We start from the raw sequence: 19,052 nt of genomic DNA on the forward strand, positions 1-19,052 counted from the left end.
ACCTGCAGATCCCCAAGAGGATTTTGTCTCCCTCAAAAACCACAAAAAACTGTCATTTCAAAATAAACAAATAACTTTTGACTGCTCCTATGAGTCCCTCCATTTGTTGACACGATCCTTTATTTAGAGAAAAGAATGGGTGCATGGCTCAGTACTGGGTCAAAAGGAGCAGTGTTTTGTGCATACGTAATAGTTTTTGGCTAATTAAACCATTTACGGCCTTTTAAAAAGGGACTTGGGTGGCACTGTGGGTTAAACCACAGAGCCTAGGACTTGCCGATCAGAAGGTTGGCGGTTCGAATCCCCGCAATGGAGTTGCTCGGTCCCTGCTCCTGCCAACCTAGCAGTTTGAAAGCACGTGAAGGTGCAAGTAGAAAAATAGGTACTGCTCCGGCGGGAAGGTAAATGGCGTTTCCGTGCGCTGCTCTGGTTCGCCAGAAGTGGCTTAGTCATGCTGGCCACATGACCCGGAAGCTGTTCGCTGGCTCCCTCGGCCAATAAAGCGAGATGAGAGCCACAACCCTAGAGTCGGCCACGACTGGACCTAATGGTCAGGGGCCCCTTTACCTTTACCTTTTTACGGCCTTTAAACTGTGTTTATTGTTTCTGTTTGTTACCATGTTACATGTTTTGGTGTGTTTTTTTTATATTGTAAACTTCCCTGTGATCCTAAACAGCTAAACCCATTCATGAGAAAGCCTTCGGAAGGAAACCCCGGTGAAAAATATGTACCCGCTGCCTTGCAAGACATATTTGGATGGAGAAAAGGCTAAGGAGTAAACCCTACACAAATCTGGCATGGTCTCCCTTAGACAGTTGGATGGTGTCTTGTATGCCTCCTTCCAGCAACTCCTGCAGCCAAGCTGGTGCCAAATGTACTTCTCTGCTTTGTTTTGGGTCACATCAGTGAGGCTGAGAGGGGGGTCTTGTCATCTGGGCAGCCCAGGACCTCCATGCACAAAACCCAGGCTTGCATCTTGGAGAGGCCACTCTGGTGCTTGCTAACACAGCAAAAACAATGCGGGAGGCAGCAGTTACAAGTTAGCAGTCTCTGCAGCCACAGCAGGCGCTGTGATTCCCAAATAGTTTGACTTCACCCCCAGTGGTGCACGCCATTGTGTTTTCAGACAGATGGATGCCGCAGAATCCTCAGAAAGTCAATTAATTAATTAATTATGCCAAAGGGTTTTTGTGTGTCCTCCACAAGGCCAAAACATTTAAACTTTGCTTTACTTATCACTTCCACAGATCTCCTGCTGTGCCCCTGTGATCCCAGAAGGTTTATGTGACAGCTCGATGCCACAGAAAAAAGCCTTGTCCTTTAAAAAAGAAAAGAAAAAAGGCCACACCCACTTTTCCCTTGTCCTAGAAAAAGCTTGGTCATGCCAGGTTTAAGCCATGGTTTGTTTAACAAACCAGGAGTTAACCACGAGTCGTCCCACGGATGAGTGAACAGACCATGGCCTGTTTCCCCCCAACATTTTGGTCTGTTTTCCAGCTGCTCTTGCCTCTCATGACTTTATATCTGGGTGGGCTTCTGGGATGGACAAACAAACCATGGTCATGAAAGAGTGCTGAGTTTGTGTGCAATGGCAAACCATGGTGTAGTGAACCATGGTTTAGCATGTTGTGTGAACCCCATAAGAGGATGCAATTCCCGGAGCAAACGTAGGCCTGCAACAGAGAGAGGGGATGGTGCTGAGTGCTGCATGAAATTACATTGAGCCCAGTTCCCCATCACGGGTCTAGATGGGAATATGTAAATAAATTGTCTCACACTGCAAAGAAATGAGCTAAATTTAAAAGACAGAGAAAAAGTTATGGAAATTCCCTTCATGAACATCAAGGGAAAGCTTCATACAACATTTTCAGCAATTCTACTTAACACAGTGATGCAAAGTCACATGTTTATGTCTGAGCTTATCAGAATATTGTACTCTGTAATGTTCAGTAGTTTCCCGTATCTTCTTTCCACTGCTTTAAGGCCAGAAATGGGTATTTTGTCATTGGACTCCGCGTACTGTTTAAGCTTTGCAAAAAGTCCTTGGAGTTTACTTGAATTCCAATGCAAGACATGCCAATGAACCGCTGAACTGAAATGAACATGGTAAATCTAGAGGACAAAGTGTCAGGGTGAGGATGTGTTTTGCTGGGAAAGTGAAAGCGCTTATTCTGACGCGCCACCTTTTAAAGATTTATTTTTAATCTGTGTTGTTCCTTTTTTAGAAAGCCTCTGAAGCACGGCCCCAGATCAGCTGAACTTGTTGCTTGTCTACATGGTCTATTTTTACCACTTTTTAAATCAAAAGGACATTTCTTCTGATAAACAGTTCGACGAAAGTCTTAAGAACACTCTAATCTGGGCTCCAGTGAAATCAATCACAAACTCTGCACTTGCGTTAAACAAGTACGTATTTCTATTGGGGTTTATATTAGCTTTTCTTTTGGAAGGGGTATCACTTGGTGATATTCATTTCAACCTTAAATAATCCATCTAAAACTAAGTGCATTATAAGACTGTTGATTTTAATAGACAGAGATGAAGTGTTTATGCCATAATAAATGTGTTTATCTTCAGGATAACACAAGACTCTTTGGCTGTGTGCACACAAGTGGCTTAAAACACAGCTGCTAGGTTTTTCTTCTCAATTTGATTCTTAGCTGGTTTGGGGGCAAAACACATCAAAATGCATCCTGATCTCTGATCATCATCATCATCATCAACTTTATTGCACTAGCCAAAGGCCATGGCATCATTCACAAAGGGAACAAAAAGAAAAGCAACAGTAACCATAAAAAACATAAAAACATCAGGCACTGCAGATACAATAAACCACAATCACGTCTCCTAAAAATTATTTGTTGCATACGATAGAATAGCAAGGGGTTCTCAGCAGTGGCGTAGCGTGGGTTGTCAGCACCCGGGGCAAGGCAAGTAATTTGCGCCACCTAACACGTGGATTTGCGCCCCCTAACCCATGGATTTGCGCCCCCTAACCCCCAGATGTTGCGCCCGGTGCGGCCAGCCCCCCTGCACCCCCCACGCTACGCCACTGGTTCTCAGGTAGAATGTGGCAGCTTAAATGTCCGAATCACCTTTGCAATTGTCCGCTATTTTATCTAGTTCTTTTCTCCTGATCTTCTTAGCTGCCAAAGCATATAGTGCTACTTTATAAGTTATGAAGTCATCAGTATCACTCAGCAGCCATTTCACCCTTTCCACCCTGTTCGAGTGTGTTCCATTTGTGAGCAGGGGTTTTATAAATCGGTCTCTTGGTTCTATATATAGCGGGCATTGCAATAAATAGTGGTACAGGTCCTCTATGCAAGGTTGCCCGCACAGACAAAGTCTCTCCTTGTACTGTACTTTGCTGTACCAACCATCCACCACCACCGAGGGCATTGACTGGAATCGTAATTCTGTAAAAGCAATTCTTAGTATGGCAAGTGGGAGCTTTGTCAAATAATTAGCCTCGGATATGCTCCGTTTTGATAAGTGGGAACCATGGTGAACTTTTGGTAGAGGCAATCGTGGTTAAATCCCTTTCTGCATCGGACCTGAAGAGACAATCTCTTAAGTGCCTCTTATCCATCTTCATGATCACCTGAAGATCCTGTAACTGATATTGGGTCAAGAGGTGTTTTTGCCATCCTTCCAGCATTTGGTCTGTTCCCGTTCTGTTTGGGACATACCTGATCTCTGATCATTCACCATTCTTCCTGGGACTGAGGGGAGCTGGCATTCAGAAATACCCAGAGACCCATAGGTTCTCCAGCTCTGAGCTATAGCGCAGAGTGGGATCTGCACATTGTGAATTCGCCAACCTTCACTATATTCTCAAGCTTAGGGTTGCTTCTTAATGCATCACGAGAGAGAGAGAGAGAGAGAGAGAGAGAGAGAGAAGGAGACAATGATTTGTAGAAAACTTGCAAATGCTAATTTATATATAGATGCACACTGAAAAGTAAGTACCGTATTTTTTGCACCATAACACTCACTTTTTTCCTCCTAAAAAGTAAGGGGAAATGTCTGTGCATGTTATGGAGGAAATGCCTACGGGTGGCATGCCTACAGATTGTCCTCCTCTAAAAACTACGTGCGTGTTATGGTCGGGTGCGTGTTATAGAGCGAAAAATACAGTAATTTAAATAGAAATGCAGTGGATCTCCCCACGGTGAGCTATGTGCCTCTCCGATGTGCTGTCCAAATACTAACAGTTGATGGGCTACTTCAAGGTCTCCTCTGTGTCCTCTTCTGGTTCCTTATCTTTAAATAGTACAGTCCTCTGTGAAGAAGGACAACTGAACTGGCCTAACAGGGAATTGTGATTCTGCCAAACAACCTGTGATCTCTTCCAGAAATTATTGAGCATATGTGCTGAATTCTCAGCACATTCACGGAATGACAGTCGCATCGACAGCACATGCTCCCCTAATGTAATCCTGGGAACTGTAGTTTGCCCCTCACAATTCTAAGCACCCTTAAGAAACTGTAGATCCCATTATTATTATTTGAGGGCAGGCAAGGAGTTCCCCGCAGGCCTCCCCACACTGCGGGTAGCAGCCTGCCACCTGGTGGGCGGGGCGCCCTGAAGCAGAGCGCCCCGCGCGCTGGACAGACATCTGCAGTGTGGGGAGCCCTGCAGAGCGCCCGGCGCTTCGGGAACACATCCGCAGCCTAGGCAGCCCTAGGGAGGTCCCGCAGGGATGTCTAGGCTGCGGATAGCAGCCTGCTTCCCGGAGCGTCGGGCGCCCTGAAGCAGAGCGCCCAGCGCGCCGGACAGACATCTGCAGCATGGGGAGCCCTGCAGGAGTTCCCCGCAGGGCTCCCCACGCTGCGTATAGCAGCCTGTCGCCCAGCGGGCAGGGCGCCCTGAAGCAGAGCGCCCCTCGCACCGGGCAGACATCGGCCAGCCCCACAAGCTCGGGGGACAGCAGGGAGGCGCAGCGCCGCCATCCCGCTGTTCCTTGACCTGGTTCGGTTTCCCCGACCTGCTTTTGGGGGGAAAATAAAGGAACAATTTTTTTCCTTTATTTCCCCCCCAAAAAACTAGGTGCGTCCTATGGGACGGAGCGTCCTATGGGACAAAAAATATGGTACTTCCTAAGATCTTTTTTTTGGAGAAACCAGGATCACTAAAATGGTATAAAACAGAGTGGTTTACAGTACAGAGACAGCCAAATGATTTCACACAAACACCCTGGGGATTTGGCCTATGTTTCCAGATTTTACACAATGCACCTAGATTGATGGCAAGGCACATGTCTAGACCACGCTGCTTTTATGAGAAATCTGAAACATCCCAGTGAGCTCCATGTCAGAGGGGGCCAGCTCATAATGTACAAGAGAGCAAAGTGCTTTTAAGGTATTGCTCTTTCGGTGCCCTTCATGCGCACCACACAATTTTCTTTGCAAAAAAAGGCCCTCCTGCTACGTGCACAAAGTCAGGGCCTCCTTGCTGGCTTATGCTGGGGAAGGATTTGCTAACATAAACCATTTTAGGCCCACTGAGAGTTCTGTAAACCTCTCCCGGTCACAACTACCTGAATCTGGAGTCAAAAATTCACATCTGTTCTTTTTCTCAACTTTCAGCCTTGGCCCATTTGGGGCCTATTATTTACCCTTCACTGCTGAGCTTCCAAATGGCTCAGGAACAGGGTAGCCATGCCACATGCTGGCAATGGTGAACGAACCAGCCACAGCTTCTGCCTTAGTTTGCCTACCCATGGCCTAATCCTTGGCTGGAGAGCATGCAGACCCTCAAAGTGTCCCTATTTTCCAAGGACAGTCCTGGATTTACAAAGCCACCCCAGTTTCTGATTTGATTCTGGTATGTCCTGCTTTTCCTCAGGCCATCCCTATTTTCGTTGGAGAAATGTTGGAGGGTATGGAGCTATGTGACCCCCTGTATAGTTTTATTATGTTTTTATACAGTGGTACCCCTGGTTACGAACTTAATTCATTCCGGAGGTCCATTCTTAACCTCAAACCTACCACTTTAGCTAATGGTGCCTCCCGCTGCCGCCACACGATTTCTGTTCTCATCCTGAGGTAAAGTTCTTAACCCAAGATACTACTTCCAGGTTAGCGGAGTCTGTAACCTGAGGTGTTTGTAACCCGAGTTACCACTGTATATGTTGGAAGCCACCCAGAGTGGCTGGGGCAATCAAGTCAGATGGGTGGGGTATATAATAATAATAATAATAATAATAATAATAATAATAATAATAGAATAGGACATCCCTATTTTTATTGGATAAATGTTGGAGGGTATGGAATATGCTGTAGCTTTTAATGCACTGAGGCAGTGTGAGATCCTGCTGACCAAGGATGCAATACAGTGCTTTTTTCTTAAAAAAATGTCTCGGGGTACTCTCATTTTCCTACTCATATTGAAATACTGCCCGTCAATGAGGCCAAACTTAGATTCACTAAATGTTTAGGGGTATGTGTACCGCTGCGTCCCCCCAGAAAAAAAGCACTGGTGCAATATATATATATATATATATATATATATATATATATATATATATATCATACACAGAGGATGAGAGGAGATTCTTAACTAAGGCCTACAACAGAAGGTCTTGAAGGTTACACTGTAACAAATCAGTGTGTTTAAAAATCATTTGCTGTTTATACCTAATAGTGATTACAGCAGTGTTATCAACATGGGTCTAAAAGCCTCTGTCTTTCACACAGAGACAAAACACACTTCAGCCAAGCATGCCCTGGCCTGGACTCTGCACTGCCAGCAAAAAATAAAGTACCTGTTTACGTGACACTGACCCAGTAGCTTGGCTCACATACTATGGAAAAGAATGAAATCTTACTCTCTTCTACTTTTCTCCCCTGTCTCTTCCCACCTCTTTCCCCCCGCTCAAATCCCATATTGCCTAAAACTGTACAGTCTCACTCTGAATGATGGACTTTGAAGGATATGATGGCTTGAAAAGAGAGACTCTGTACTACTGTTACCCAAGAAAATCTTCACACACACACACACACCCCTCCCCTGCTCTGCCCCAGCAAGCAGATTTGTGCCTGGAGAATGCATGGGTAGTATGTGTGACCCCCGATTCCTGATTCTTTGTAGTAAGAGTCACTCAGTTTGCAGAACAAATGAGCTGGAGTTTGGTGGAAAAGTTGACTGACAGAGAGTCAACTGGGAAAGAGGCTAAGTTCCACACTCCCTCCTTGTCACCTCTCCACATTTGACATTTTACAGCTCTAAATCAGATTCTGGAAAGCCTACTTGCTGGCAGCTTCAAGCTCAAACCTAGCATTTCCCAAAAGCAAATAGTTTGGGTGTGTGGTGTGTGGGTGTGCCTTTGGGGACATTTCCCAAGAAATCTGGGATTCAAGTCCAATTCATTGTCTTTCCCCATCTCTCCTGCCATATCCTTTAGCTTTCTGCACATTATTATTATTATTATTATTATTATTATTATTATTATTATTATTATTATTATTATGCCACCTATCTGACTGGGTTGCCCAAGCCACTATGGGTGGCTCCCAACAAAATATTGAAAACACAATAAAACATCAACCATTAAAGACTTCTTTAATGATTTTTGCAGAGGGGCTGCATGTGGTCACTTCAGGAAATGCTTGCTGAAAATGATTGGCACACTCTCTTCGTCAGGAAGTCTTCAAGGATGAAATGGGTTCTGTGATTTGTCAACAGTTTGTGAAATCACTTTTAGGCCCTTACACCAGCCAGCCTTAGCTGAAAGAACAGTGATAATTCTAGATCACTCTCCAACCAAAGTTCCCATTGAAAATGACAGTAAATTGCAACATTAAGATTAACAGTAACATAATACACTGGTAAAGGTAAAGGTAAAGGGACCCCTGACCATTAGGTCCAGTCGTGACCGACTTTGGGGTTGCGGCGCTCATCTCGCTTTATTGGCTGAGGGAGCCGGCGTACAACTTCCAGGTCATGTGGCCAGCATGACTAAGCCACTTCTGGCGAACCAGAGCAGCGCACGGAAATGCTGTTTACCTTCCTGCCAGAGCGGTACCTATTTATCTACTTGCACTTTGATGTGCTTTTGAACTGCTAGGTTGGCAGGAGCAGGGACTGAGCAACGGGAGCTCACCCTGTCACGGGGATTCTAACTGCTGACCTTCTGATTGGCAAGTCCCAGGCTCTGTGGTTTAACCCACAGCGCCACCCGCGTCCCAATGCAGTGGTACCTTGGGTTACGTACGCTTCAGGTTACAGACACCTCATGTTACAGACTCCGCTAACCCGGAAGTAGTACTTCAGGTTGAGAACTTTACCTTAGGATGAGAACAGAAATTGCACGGCAGCAGCAGCGGGAGGCCCCATTAGATAAAATGGTACCTCAAGTTAAGAACAATTTCAGGTTAAGAATGGACCTGCAGAACGAATTAAGTTCTTAACCTGAGGTACCACTGTAAAATTGTCTCGCTCATAGTCAAAATAACAGCAAATCAAAAGTCACAGTGTACAGGAATCTACCAATTAAACACAGAAGAGAGTTATTTCATTCCGACTGTGAAAATGTATTGGTAGCACATGATCTGCGTAAAAACAAAATAATAGTAATAATAGTAAATTAAAATTCTACACCAGGACAAGCTGCTCTGATTTGCACAATTGATTTGGCTCTTGCTAGTCACAGGTGGGAGCGAGTGGTAGGAACAGTTGTGGCTGAGTGTTGTTGTGACTAAATGCGGATGCTTCACTAGTAAATAATGATATCCTATTTTATATGTTCTGGGGCTAAGCCCTTGAACTGAAACCAAATTCCATGGCTGCTACTTTGCGTAAATATAACCGGCACATTGCAACACTTCTTTTGATGTCTCTGTGTACAAGAGAGGATGTTTAGAAATCATCATTGGTTCAATAGAGATTCAGCAATGGGAAGTTGCATTCAGCAAGGGGAGAAGTCATTTTCAGGAACTGGTCTTTGGGACACCTCTCGTCTGCTAACTCTCAGCCTGCTGGGCTGGTTTAATAGGAAGTCCTGACGTTCATGACCCTAAGAAGGCTTGATGCTAATGACCCCAATATGTATATATGATGAGCACTTCAGAGCTTACTGAAAACTTACTGAAACTGATGACCTCAAGCTCACTGTGGAACTTGTCATATGTCTCAACCCATGAGACAGACCACACTGTGATCTCATGCTCAAGTTTCCCACCACAGCTTGCAAACACAGAAGTTCCTTCTTGATGTCTCTCCCCAAGTTTGCATCTAAATTTGGGCAAAGACAGATACAATGTGAGAGTGGTGGAGGTGGCCATTCCTTGCTCTCAAAAGCAGACGCAGCCTTACTGATTTGTGATGATTCCAGGAGTGGGAATTGTTTTCTAGGTTTTCATCCATTTGATTTGAGCTGGGGGAAACTGGTTGTGACCAGTGGTGTGTGGAGAGGTCTCAGGTGTGTGCAGTTCTGGGTCTTCTTTCAGCCCCAGCAGCAGGTAAACTGGTGAATGCTTTTTCCTCCCACAAGTGAATGAGGCGATGACAAGGTGTTCAAGCGTTACACTAGTTTGGGAGAGATAACCGCAGAGAAAGTCAGAGAATGAGGGAGAATTGAGACATGGCGGAGACTGTCATAGCTTTAAGAAAAATGGTTTATTCACCTATTTACTCACCCTGCATGGAGGGAGTCCAGCTCTTATAGCATGGTACATTCAAGAGGGGCTTATCCCCCACAACAGTGCAGCCCTGGAGTCCAAGGCATTTATCCCAGCCAGCCTGCAGCCAACCTGCCCAAGATGGATCCCAGTCTTTCTTTTTCTTTCTTCTTCCCAGATTTTTTTCAATGAATCCGGGGACACAATACATACATACATACATACATGCATACATACATACATACTACATGTTTGGGACGTTGATGCTGCAGCGATGGTGGTGGCAGAGGGAAGCGAGTCTTCACACTGCCTTTTGGAGCACGCAAGCAGGAGGGGGCAGGGATCTCTCAGGCAGTGCAATGCCTCCCTTCCCATCGGAGCAGCTCCAATCCCATTCCTACTTGCATGCAAGCAGGAGGGGGCGGGGATCCCTCAGCTGGGAAGGGAGACTTCCCGTTGCCTAACTGAGAGATCCCTGCCCCCTCCTGCTTGCACACAAGCTCTGATAGGCAGCGTGAAGCCTCCCTCCACAGCTCAGTTGCTGGGGTCAGGGAAGGTAGAGGCAGCCCGGAAGCTGCATCTTAGAGCCCCTGCACCACCATCATATGGGGACTTCTGAGCAGCTCCTGAAGCCATCCAGAGCCAACTTCTCTGGGCTGCTGAGACTGCCGCTGCTGCATTTCCCACGGACATTAGATGAAATCCAGGGACATTCCAGGGATGGAATTTGTCCGGGGACTTATTCACAAATCCGGGGACTGTCCCCAGGAAACAGGAACGTCTGGTAACCCTATCACAGAACACCCTGATAAAAACTCTGTTTTCCTGTCATCTCACACCCAGTTAACCTGGCAGCCTTCCAAACCCCTAGCCTCTGTTCACACCTCAAGGCAAGGGGGAAGGAGTTTGTGGTCAACCAAGACTCCTAGATCCTTTTCACATGTACTGCTCTCAAGCCAGGTGTCCCCCATCTTGTATTTGTGCCTCTCATTTTTTTTGCCCAAGTGCAATACTTTACATTTCTCCCTGTTAAAATTCATCTTGTTTGTTTTTGCCCAGTTCTCTAATCTGTCAAGGTCGTTTTGAAGTGTGATCCTGTCCTCCGGGGTGTTAGCCACCCCTTTAATTTGTTCTGCGGTGCTTCCAAAGTGCTACCGCACCATTGATGTCTGAAGGGTCTGTAGCACAGCAAAAGTGGGACAAAAACTAAACCGGAATAGTTGTGGCATAAAAAGCTGCTGGTTTTCAGCAGGAAGTGACTGGAGATGCACTAGCTGGAAACGCAGCAGTGTGACCAGACCCAAAATGTTTGCAGGTGCAAAAGGTATTGCAATAGGTTTGACCTCTCCAATAGCTTCATCATGGGCACATAGATACGCAATCAGTACCGGATTTACGTATAAGCTAAACAAGCTATAGCTTAGGGCCCCACTCTCTTGGGAGCCCCCCAAAAAATTAAAGGGGAAAACAACTGGATGTACATTTCCAAAATATAAGATAAAAAACAAATATAATAAAACCTAAATACCGCAAGAGTGTTTTGTGTTATGTAGGTTCCTATGATATAAGTAAAGGCCCCGCTTGCTAGCCTGCTCGCTAAAAATATCACTGGTTTGCTCCTTTCTATATATTGGGTGCCTACATTCTGCATGGACTGGTTGCATGGCAACATGTGCAATTGGCTTTAGGTACCTATTAAAGGTAAAGGGACCCCTGACCATTAGGCCCAGTCATGACCGACTCTGGGGTTGCGGCGCTCAACTCGCTTTATTGGCCAAGGGAGCCAGCGTACAGCTTCCGGGTCATGTGGCCAGCATGACTAAGCTGCTTCTGGCAAACCAGAGCAGCGCACGGAAACGCCGTTTACCTTCCCGCCGGAGCGGTACCTATTTATCTACTTGCACTGACGTGCTTTTGAACTGCTAGGTTGGCAGGAGGTGGGACTGAGCAACAGGAGCTCATCCGGTCACGGGGATTCGAACCGCCAACCTTCTGATCAGCAAGTCCTAGGCTCTGTAGTTTAACCCACATCACCACCCGCATCTCTTAGATACCTATTAGGTCCATAAATTACCATATAGTGTATATTCAACACAAAAAACAGCAACAATTTGTTGTTGACAAAGGAGAGCTGGACATATAGAGGGTCCCATTACCTTCAGTATAGGCCTCATCAAACCTCTATCATCTATCTATCATCTATCTATCTATCTATCATCTATCTATCTATCTATCTATCTATCTATCTATCTATCTATCTATCTATCACCATCTATCTATCTATAATCTAACTATCTTTCAGAGATCTGCCTGTGGTTGTTGGAAAGAGCAGATTAGACTGGATGGATCTTGTTCTGATCCTTCCTGGCTATATAGCACTGATTTTTGTTCAGGGTTGGTGCAGCTGGAAGGGCTGATCTAATCCTGAATGAGAAATTCCTGGCAAAAGAATACTTCTTCCAATCCCTCCCTTACCCCCTTTGGCATCTGGGGGGGGGGTTGTTGGTCATTATTTTTCTTTCCCTTTGAGGTCAGTGGCCGACTTCTAAATACACCAGCTCAATAAACACACCACTCAGCTCCTAAGTGTGCTTTCCATATAGTTGACTTTTCTAAACCCTCTCGCTTTCAGATTAATGTGGGGCCCTTGGGGAGCCTGAGTTCTGAATCTGAGACCAAAACCAGATCACACCAGCCTGCTCTAAATTTGCAACTCTCCACTCCTCCACCGTCCAATAAAAGCCTCACAAAATATTCCATGAAAGCGCAATTCAGTTTACTCATGTTATTATTATTAGCCGATCGTTGGCAAGGGCATTTAATTTGCATTAATGGAACAACGTTGTCATCATGATTCACGTATATACTTTCTACTCTGCAGCTCCTGGAAACCTTTATCCAAATTGGGTTTTTTCCCCCTTTCTTTTTCCGGATTAAAGGTTTTTGTAGGCTATAAACTGCAAAAACAGCCACAGCAAAAGCCACAGCTTAAAATGGCAAATGGAATCTCTGGGTTAATGGGCTTGAGAGGCAGAGGAGCAGTTTGAGAGAAAGGTTGGGAAGTAATCTGATACCAGCTGCTTCCCTGGAGGCAGGAGGTGGAGTGGCTCAGAATTTATTCCTTTTTGCGCATCAGTTTTGTATTAAACTTTAAAATCTTCGCAAATAAATTCCATGTTTAAAGTTTGTTATGAATTTCTCTTTAAACTTTGGCTTCCTGCCTTTCCTTGGGCATGTTTAGCCTGGAGAAGAGGAGGTTAAGGGGTGATATGATAGCCATGTTCAAATATATAAAAGGATGTCACATAGAGGAGGGAGAAAAGTTGTTTTCTGCTGCTCCAGACAAGCGTACACGGAGCAATGGATCCAAACTACAAGAAAGAAGATTCCACCTAAACATTAGGAAGAACTTCCTGACAGTAAGAGCTGTTGGACAGTGGAATTTGCTGCCAAGGAGTGTGGTGGAGTCTCCTTCTTTGGAGGTCTTTAAGCAGAGGCTTGACAACCATATGTCAGGAGTGCTCTGATGGTGTTTCCTGCTTGGCAGGGGGTTGGACTCGATGGCCCTTGTGGTCTCTTCCAACTCTATGATTCTATGATTCCTTCCATGCTGTTCTTAATCCCATGCCATTTACATGCTACACTCTAATAAACGTTTCACCTAAGACACATTCTTCTGTTCAAAATATTATCATTTTTCTTCTGCTGCTCCTGTTTCGAATCCTGCTCACAATTTCATCTCATTATGATACGTTTTCCAGATAACCCCAGAAAGGCTTCCATTCTTCTATAAGTGTAGATTTTGCAAAAAATAAATTTAAAAAGAGCTCAACAACTTTTGTCTGAATATGGCAACCCTAGTTAAAGATGGATGTTGCTATTGTGTGAACTCTTAGTAAAATGTGAGTCAATGAGGCTGAAATATACTCAGAGTCGCAAAGTGATTTCATGCTCTTTATTCAGCTCATAGTGGTGAGGAGGAATGAATGAAAGTCCCCTCAAAGTATCTGCTTTATATACATTATTTACACAATGGGCTGCACATGATTGGCTAATTCTGGAATTCTACTGTAAGCCAATCAGGTTGTGGATTCACTTATATCTGGAGCATGATTGGGTGGTTCCTGCCAACCAATTATACTGCTGCATTGTTCTAGGACCAATCAGACTGCTGCATTCTGAATCCTATTGTTCTAGGACCAATCAGACTGCTGCAATTTGGATCCTATTGTTCTAGGACCAATCAGACTGCTGCAGTTTGGATCCTATTGTTCTAGGACCAATCAGACTGCTGCAATTTGGATCCTATTGTTCTAGGACCAATCAGACTGCTGCAGTTTGGATCCTATTCAACTCAGTACATAACAGAGGCGCAGCCTAGGGAGCAGGCCATTCAGGACTAGAAGCTATAGATTTAAAATAACAATAATAAGGAAAGCAGACTAGCACCTTTATTTCACAATTGGGTCCCCCCCCCCACCCGTCCTTGCACAGAATTACAGTACAGTAAGAGAGAGGCAGAGGGAGAGACGTGGTTATGATCTCAAGTCTGGCAAAGAGATGCAAACAGCCATAAGCTACGTGAGGTTCCTTTTTCTTGTTATTTCGGAAGAAATTGGTCACAGATTACGCAACCAAACAAAGCAATTGCTCCAACACAGAGAGCTTGTGGGAATCGCTATGGTAACATCTGGAATGGAAGCTTTGCCTCATCTTTGTATTTATGTGAGTGTGAAGCACAAGGTTTGTGTATATGTCTACACACAGGAGCCACGGAAAAGGTTTAGTTGGCAAAGATGCTCGCTGTGTCTCAGTCATCACAAACAGGAGATATCAGAGATGAGAGACCCATTTCTGATGGAATCTGCTCCTGCTCTGGAGAATGCTGTTGGCGCTGATCCAAGGGCATACTTGTCACGCTCCTAAAAATCACTTCTGAAATTTAAAATTTGTCTTTTAGAATGCAGATGCCTAAAACCCATGCCAACCTTATTATTGCCCCATCCCCCCACTCCGTCCTAGTTAATACTGCAACCTGTGTGCAGGGCTGGACTTTGGTTTTGGCACCCTGTGCCAGCCCAAAATTGGGCTCCCTCCACTTTCACTTTCCATTCTGCACATGCAGTACATCATAGTTGCAATGCCCTGTGGCACCCCGCCTTGGCTCGGCACCCACTGCGGGGCAACCAGTTGCACTGGCCTAAATCTCCCTCTGCTGTGTGTACACTGGTGGGGTGGACTGCAATAAATGCCCCAGGCTAGCACCCTATGGCCACACTGTTGCACACCACCCTGGGATGCGGGTGGTGCTGTGGTCTAAACCACCGAGCCTCACAAGGTCAGCGGTTTGAATCCCTGGGTTTGAATCTCCTGTTTCTCTGTTTCTCCTGCCAACCTAGCAGTTCAAAAGCATGCCAGTGCAAGTAGATAAATAGGTACTGCTGTGGTGGGAAGGCAAATGGTGTTTCCATGTGCTGTGGCTTCCATCATGGTGTCCCGTTGCGCAGTGGCGTAGCGTGGGGGGTGCAGGGGGGGGCCGGCCGCACTGGGCGCAACATCTGGGGGTTAGGGTTAGGAGGCGCAAATCCACGGGTTAGGGGGCGCAAATTACTTGCCTCGCCCCGGGTGCTGACAACCCACGCTACGCCACTGCCGTTGCGCCACAAGCAGTTTAGTCCTGCTGGCCACATGACCTGGAAAGCTGTCTATGGACAAACGCTGGGTCCCTCAGCCTGAAAGCGAGATGAGCGCTGCAACCCCATAGTTGCCTTTGACTGGACTTAACTGCACAGGGGTCCTTTACCTTTACCACCCCAATCTCTGACTGGTGCAAGACTCTGGGAGTTCCAGACGCTTACCTAGTGTTCAGTTTCCTTGGAATGTGGGACACATCCATGTCTTTAGGATATATGGTTTATTTACACATACAGTGGTACCTCGGGTTAAGAACTTAATTTGTTCTGAAGGTCTGTTCTTAAGCTGAAACTGTTCTTAACCTGAGGTACCACTTTAGCTAATGGGGTCTCCTGCTGCCACTGTGCCGCTGCACGATTTCTGTTCTCATCCTGAAGCAAAGTTCTTCACCCAAGGTAATATGTTTGGGTTAGCGGAGTCTGTAACCTGAAGCGTATGTAACCCGAGGTATCACTGTATATACAACCTGAGCCTACGATGGTGGGGCTCACGGCATCAACATCCCATAAGGTATTGCTTTCCCCATAGCCACAGCCTTGGATTCAAGCAGAAATCAAGCACAGTGGTGCCTCGCAAGACGAAATTAATTCGTTCCGCAAGTTTTTTCTTCTTGCGAGTTTTTCGTCTTGCGAAGCACGGTTTCCCATAGGAATGCATTGAAAATCAATCAATGCGTTCCTATGGAGACCGTCCGGGGACAGAGGGGAAGTGCTGCGCGCCTTCCCCTCTGTCCCCGGACCTGTTTAAAGCAAGGGGCGGCGGGGAGAAGATTGCTTCTCCCCGTTGCCTGCCCCGCAATCTCCGGGGACACAGGGGAAGGCACGCCTTCCCCTCTGTCCCCTCTTTTGAAGCAAGGGGCGGAGGGGAAAAGATCGCTTCTCCCTGTTGCCGCCCCTTGGTTCAAAAGGGGTCCGGGGACAGAGGGGAAGGCGCGCTGCGCTTCCCCGCTATCCCTGGAGCTTGCGGGGCAAGCTTCGTTTTGCGAAGCAAGCCCATAGGGAAATGCGTCTTGCGAAGCGGCTAAGAAAACGAAAAACTCCTTCATCTAGCGAGTTTTTCGTCTTCCGAGGCGTTCGTCTTGTGGAGTACCACTGCATTGTTCTTTCTCTGACTTCTGCCTGCTTCTAGCCTAGCTCTCTTAACACACCTCTGACTATTGTCCTTCTCGCTACCAGCCAAGTATGGAAGTGAGCCCACCCATCTGGCTTCTGTAATAAAGCCACTTCCTTTGTTACACAAAGGACCTATAGCATGCATAGGTAAACTAAGGCCCAGGGCCCAGATCCGGCCCAATCGCCTTCTAAATCTGGCCTGTGGACGGTCCAGGAATCAGCATGTTTTTACATGAGTAGAATGTGTGCTTTCATTTAAAATGCATCTCTGGGTTATTTGTGGGGCATAGGAATTCATTCATTTTTTTCTGCAAAATATAGTCCGGCCCCCCACAAGGTCTGAGGGACAGTGGACCGGCCCCCTGCTGAAAAGGTTTGCTGACCCCTGACCTATAGTTAACTCACCAAGAAACTTGCCTGGCTTCTTCAGCAATGAAATCTCACAACAAAACCGTTTTTGCCAAGCCACCTGATACGTAGCTAGCAAGACAAGATGTCCCCACTAGGCCTTAGTCTCCATTTCCCCCCACAAACCCGAGGTATATTACCCACCTGTGCTTCTCTGCTCACTATTTCCCTCCACTATCAGGAGAGGAAGCTGCGGTCTGCAGTAGCCCTTCAGAAGCTGTGGACGGAACAAGCAGTTCATAATGTTGTTGTTTCTGGAGACTAATGGCAAAGAGCCAAATGCAATGATTGTCAGGATGCCCAGAACACTGGACTGGGCTCTTATTACATGTCTCTCTGATTTATTAGGGCTTTTCGGATTATTTTAGCTGCTCGCAACTAAAACTTTTAGAAGTAGAGTTTGACTTTTTCACCTTGTATTGTCTTTCAGAATTAAGGATACTGTAGCCAAAGTAGCCCATAAAATGCCTTTCATGCTGCCTCTGTCCAGTTTGACCATGATGGTGTCAGGCAAACAGGCATGCTGTTGACATAGCAGTCCATGGGTATTTGATACTTTCTGCTATTTCCCAGAGCTGCCTGACATTAAAAAGACTATCAGCAAAATGTGCCCCGCTCCCAGAGGAAAACCTTTTGTAAAGTCTGGGACTTGCAATGGGATCTTGCTGTCCTTATCAATGGTGCAGCTTGACCGAGACCGATATCCATTAACAAAGGGGGTGGGCAATATGATTTTAGGTTTGTTGACACAAGTATCTTTTTAAAGGTTGCAGTGCTTTGAATATTTAGACTGAAGTTCAACAGGAATCTACTGAAGTTGTTTCTCAGGTTATGCTATCTCTCTCATTTACAGTTCCTTTGTTCTCATTTAGAGCAGTGTGTTCTGTTTGGGGTTTCATCATGCAAGGAGGATAGTCACAAGCTGCCATTTTTCAATTAGTTTCTTTTCCAAAAAGAAAAGTAAGAATGGGTGAGGGGAGAAGATGGAACAAGTAGGACAAAGCAGAGTTAGAGTTGGGAAGAAAGGAAGAAAGCTGTATGAAAATAAATGTGGCCATTGATTCTGCTTTACAGAAAATTATTAATAATAATAATAATAATAATAATAATAATAATAATAATAATAATTAATACCCCACTCATCTGGCTGGGCTACCCCAGCCACTCTGGGCGTCTTCCAACAAAATATTAAAATACAGTAATGCATCAAACATTAAAAGCTTCCCTAAACAGGGTTGCCTTCAGATGTCTTCTAAAAGCCTGGTAGTTGTTGTTCTCTTTGACATTGGTGGGAAGGTGTTCCACATGGCAGGTGCAACTACTGAGAAGGCCCTCTGCCTGGTTCCCTGTAACTTGGCTTCTCGCAGTGAGGGAACCGCCAGAAGGCTCTCGGAGCTGGACCTCAGTGTCCCGTCAGAACGATGGGGGTGGAGATGCTCCTTCAGGTATACTGGGCCGAGGCCACTTAGGGCTTTAAAGGTCAGCACCAACAATTTGAATTGTGCTCGGAAACATACAGTGGTGCCCCGCAAGACGAATGCCTCGCAAGACGGAAAACTCGCTAGACGAAAGGGTTTTCCGTTTCTGAGCTGCTTCGCAAGACGAATTTCCCTATGGGCTTGCTTCGCAAGACGAAAACGTCTTGCAAGTTTGTTTCCTTTTTCTTAACACCGTTAATACAGTTGCGACTTGACTTCGAGGAGCAACTCATAGAACGCAGTGTACATAGTAGCCTTTTTTGAGGTTTTTAAAGACTTTGGTGATTTTTGAAGCTTTTCCAAAACTTATTTTGCAGCCATTTGGTAAGTTAAGCTTTTAAAACTTTTTTGGGGGGTTTTGGATTTTGGGTTGGTGTGTTTGGAATTCAAGGACTTGGTGTTGGGAAGGGGTTTGCAAGAATCTGGAAGCTTGTGTGTGTTTTTTCTGCATTTTTAGGATTTTCTGTGACCATTGGGCCACTCTGCTGTTTTTTTTAAAAAAATCTGGGTTTGAATTTTGAAATGCTCTTTACAGTATGTGTGACTTTAAAGAGCACTTAATAAACTCTTGCTGTACCAAATTTGGCTTTGTTTGGACTTTTTTTTACCATAGGAACACATTAATTGATTTTCAATGCATTCCTATGGGAAACCGTGCTTCGCAAGATGAAAAATTCGCTAGACGAAAAAAATCGCGGAACAAATTACCGTATTTTTTGCACCATAACACTCACT

At 45.5% G+C, this 19,052-nt stretch overlaps 1 long non-coding RNA gene across 1 annotated transcript in view; it reads right to left on the bottom strand.

Annotated features, from left to right (window-relative positions):
* Positions 1-19,052, bottom strand: part of LOC310708495 — a 227,006-nt gene that overhangs the window by 128,033 nt on the left and 79,921 nt on the right. The gene's annotated exons all lie outside the window — the stretch shown is intronic.

Source organism: Podarcis liolepis (genome assembly GCF_965112155.1).
Source record: "Podarcis liolepis genome assembly, chromosome: 6".
Classification (NCBI taxonomy): Eukaryota; Metazoa; Chordata; class Lepidosauria; order Squamata; family Lacertidae; genus Podarcis; species Podarcis liolepis.